This window comes from Pristiophorus japonicus, chromosome 4 (assembly GCF_044704955.1).
Source record: "Pristiophorus japonicus isolate sPriJap1 chromosome 4, sPriJap1.hap1, whole genome shotgun sequence".
Classification (NCBI taxonomy): domain Eukaryota; kingdom Metazoa; phylum Chordata; class Chondrichthyes; family Pristiophoridae; genus Pristiophorus; species Pristiophorus japonicus.
Genome location: NC_091980.1, coordinates 173,725,853 through 173,730,547, shown reverse-complemented (window position 1 = coordinate 173,730,547; position 4,695 = coordinate 173,725,853). Strand labels below are relative to the sequence as shown.

General features: G+C 41.6%; 1 pseudogene; it reads right to left on the bottom strand.

Annotated features, from left to right (window-relative positions):
* Positions 1-911: 911 nt before the first annotated feature.
* LOC139262259 (general transcription factor IIH subunit 5 pseudogene) lies at positions 912-1,121 on the bottom strand (annotated as a pseudogene).
* Between the last annotated feature and the right edge of the window lie 3,574 nt (positions 1,122-4,695).

Sequence of the window (4,695 nt, the reverse complement as noted above, 5' to 3'; positions counted from 1 at the left end):
CCATCTTATAGACACCACCATCCATAGAACATAAGAACATAAGAAACAGGAGCAGGAGTAGGCCATTCGGCCCCTCGAGCCTACTCCGCCATTCAATAAGATCACGGCTGATCTTCTACCTCAACTCCACTTTGCTGCACTATTCCCATAGCCCTTAATATCCAAAAAAGCAGGGAAGTTTGGGGGAAATTTAATAGAGGTGCTTAAAGTCATGAAGAGTTTTGATAGAGTAAATAAGATTGGTAACCAGAGGTAATTGGTAAAAGAACTTGAGTCGACATGAGGAGCTTTTTTTTAATGCAGTGAGTTGATATGATCTGGAATGCATTGCTGGAAGCAGATTCAATAGTAACTTTCAAATGGAATTTGATAAATACTTGAAAAGGAAAACTTTTGCAGGGCTGTGGGGAAAGAGCAGGGCAGTGGGATTAATCGGAGAGCTCTTTCAAAGAGCCGGCACAGGCACGATGGGCCGTCTGGCCTCCTTCTGTGCTGTATCTTTCTATGATTCTATGGCTCCGATATTTACGGGGATACGGGGAGGGTGCGGGAGAGTGCGGTCGAGTGGGGGAAAACCCAGAAAGCCAGGGGACGTGGAGGTCCTGCCAAGTTTAACATCAGGACCTCACGATAATTGTTTTCTTCCATTTCTTTGGAGAGTGGAGGGAGGGCGTTGATAACGAGCCCTATGATTTTTTTTACATTTATGTTTTACTTGACATGGATATTGACAAAGACTCTTGTGTATGAAAGCTATTTTTACATAACATAAATGTCTTGCATATCAGTTGCTCTGCTGTTGTCAATTTCTTTCCCCACTCCTTGTTTCAGCAAGTTGTTGAAGTATTAATGAATTTCTGTGAAATGTCTTAAGATAGGAGTCTGTGCCATTTAAATCTCTTCTTTTACTTCTACATTAATGAAAATGAGTTTTGGTCCATTAAGTCCCCAACTTTTTCTTGTAAGATATGCACTACCTCAGCCAGGACAAATAGATGAGTTTCATCCAGGTCCTGAATTATGAATTTTTTCCCCCAAGGCATTTGTATCATCCAATTTCAGCAAGAATTGCCTTAGGGCCGGGTCACATTCAATGAGAACTCCTTTAGGACATTAACCATCTTTAATGAAGCTCCAAGAGATGATTGTCAAGAATCACTGTTGATCGTCAGACTGCACATGAATCTGCAAGTCTTCAGAGCTCATCCCTATGATGTCTATGTGGAATAGAACCAATTGGAGCACTTCTTGTCTCAAAATGGAGTCAAATCGATCTGCTTGCTCCCTCTGTACCATTGCCTCTCTATTATTCTCATAAAGGACAATTAGTTGTAATCAATGCAATCCAATATAGAAATGCCCTGTGGAGTCCTTCATTGCCTTGATCATTTAGCTAATGAATAGCACATGAACCTGACTGCAATTCTGCTTGATGCTGATGTTTACCTCATGCTTTCACTTGTCAGCTGACTGACTCTCTGGCAAAGAGTCCAAACCATTCACAATTGTGCAAAGTGAGCCAGCTGTATCCGGATTCAATTTCTCATAAGTGTGACCTTGATGAATTTAGACAAGTGGAACAACTCAATGAGTATGCCAAGCAAATCTCCAAGTCTCAAATCTAATTAACTGCAGCGTCACTTAAAAAGAAAAGGCTTTGGCATCTTCTATTGAAAATCCATCTTACTGTTGTAAAACTGTGGCCTTCGCCCTATAAGGGAGTATTACAATGCACGCCTGGACCCACCTACATGCCTGGCATTTCTGATTAAAACTGATTAGAGGTTAGACATTTTGAGATTGTCTGACAACGGGATCTTTTTTGAGGTACAAGTCAGATTGGTCACTTTGTAGTTCATACTCCACCTCCTCCTTGTGTCCACACTGCTGTAATTGAGACTCATTGCTCATCTGCTAGCCTAACCCCATCTTTCTCGGGATCTCAAAACTGAGGACCTTGGCTCACTCAAACGCCTCTTCCTTATGTAATCTGGAATCTACTCAAATTCCCCTTCCTTATGTAATTTTGAATCTTTTAATCTTAAGCCTATCATCTACCTCTTCATTCCCTCTCAGTTTGTTTTGTCTTTTCTTAAGTTTGTTTGAGAATTATTGGGAAGACCGAAGCCATTGTTTTCGGTCCCCGCCACAAACTCCGTTCCCTAGCCACTGACTCCATCCCTCTCCCCAACTACCGTCTGAAGCTGAGCCAGACTTTTCTCAACCTTGGTGTCATATTTGACCCTGATATTAGATTTCGACCACATATCCGCAGCACAACTGCAATAGAGCTCCATCTAGTGGACTACTGTAGTAATGCAACTACTGCTGTAACTACAATAAAAGTCATATGATGTATTGAAACCATCTTGTGTAGTGCGTTTGTTTGTGAAGTCGTAAGGAATATATCACATTGGCGATGAAGTTAGGATAATCGGATTCCCTAGTTGAAATTTTTGATTTGCAGCACAGCTAAAAATCCAAGGTAAATTTCAAGCACACTTGGCTGAACTGAAGGGTCCAGATGGACGCGCCTATGGGAATAATAGGGCGCTTGGGTACGTTCCATCGTGAATAAGAGACTTTCGGAGTGTATGTGGAGCGGCTAAAAATGTTTTTCACCGCAAATATTATTGTCGAAGTCCCCAATGATGAAAACCATTATCGGGTACTATTAGAAAGGAAACAGGCTATTTTCCTGACTGAAGCAGGCCCTGAGGTGTATGAAACCTTTAAAAATTAGCCTGTCCCTGACAAGCCAAAGGACATGCCATTGACGGAGATTCTAAACAAGTTCGAACATCATTACAGTCCTGAGCCACTGGAAATTGCTGAAAGTTATCGTTTTGGAAAACAAGATCAATTCATTATGAGGGTATCAGTGAGTATACTGTAGCATTAAAAAGCTGTCCACTCACTGTCATTTCGGAAACTGTCAGGACCAAGCATTGCGTGACAGCTTTGTTTGTGAAAAATTAAGCAATCAGAAGAAAGTTGTTGACAACTCCGACTTTTGATTTAGTTTGTCAGACAGCTATGTCAAAGGATATGGCCGACCAATATTCCTGAGAATTTTGAGCCATTTCCAGTCAACACACAACCGAGGTTAATCGGCTTCAGGCTAAAAGTAAAAGGCAGTTGGGCCCCAAGATTTCAGCAACTGGCCATGGTAACAGTAAATTGGAGTCATGCCTGGGACAACACATTGCTCAAAGCTGTCGATATGTGAAGGCAGTGTTTCTTCTGCAATAAAACGGCAGCTTGCGAAGGCATGCTGGCTGAAGAGTAAACCGATGTTCAATGCTAGAAGTAGCAATCGCCAGAGACTGCATCGCATTAAAGAGAAATAACACGACAAGGAGGTTTTGGAGATACATGTCATCAGGAGCACGAGGGTATCTAACAACGATTCACGATGTATTGTCATCCAAGTAGATGTTTCAGGAACCAGGATACCCATGGAAATCAGCACTGGTGCATCCATGAGTGTAGTACCAGAATCGCTATATCGCGACAAGTTGAATCAGAAAGATGGAGCTGCGAGGCTACTCAGGAGAGCACATCCCTGTGGTAGGTTGTATCTCCGTACTGGTGAAATACAAGGATCAGTTTCAGAGATTGCCTCTCTTAGTAGTGGCAGGAGACAAGCCTGCCTCAATAGGTAGAAATTGGTTGGGATCACTGAAGCTGGATTGGAGTGAGATTTTTCGTGTTGAAACGAGATTTGCATCAAAGGATGCAAAGAGGAAAATCCATAATAACATATTGAATGAAGTCCTCAAATGGCTAGAAAAGCACAGAGTACGAGTGACTGCTCACAAGTGTGAGTTATTTCAAAACTCAGTGGAGTACTTAAGGCACAGAGTAGACAAAGATGGTTTACATCCAACCAAGGGAAAGCTGGATGCATTCAGAAATGCACCCACTCCCAAGAATGTTTCTGAACTTGAATCATTTTTGGATCTTTTGAACTGTTATGGGAAGTTCCTACTAAATTTGGCTACAGTTACATCCACTGAATGAGCTGTTGAAAAAACAGGTCCAATGGAAGTGGTCAGAAGAATGCGATACAGCATTCAAAGAGGATAAAAGCCAGTTGGTAGAGAGTATCATGTTAGTTTATGTCTTATCTAAGGAGATTCAATCAAGCAGAGTCAGCATGGTTTTATGAAAGGGAAATCATGTTTGACAAATTTGCTGGAGTTCTTTGAGGATGTAACGAGCAGGGTGGATAATGGGGAACCAGTGGATGTGGTGTTTTTGGATTTCCAGAAAGCATTCGATAAGGTGCCACATAAGAGGTTACTGCACAAGATAAATGCTCACGGGGTTGGGGGTAATATATTAGCATGGATAGAAGATTGGCTAACTAACAGAAAACAGAAAGTCGGGATAAATGGGTCATTTTCCGGTTAGCAAACAGTGACTAGTGGGGTGCCGCAGGGATTGGTGCTGGGTCCTCAAATATTTACAATCTATTTTAATAACTTGGATGAAGGGACTGAGTGTAATGTAGCCAAGTTTGCTGATGATACAAAGATGGGTGGGAAAGCAAATTGTGAGGACACACAAAATCTGCAAAGGAATATAGACAGGCTAAGTGAGTGGGCACAAAAATTTGGCAGATGGAGTATAATGTGGGAAAATGTGAGGTTATCCACTTTGGCAGAAATAATAGAAAAGCAAATTATAATT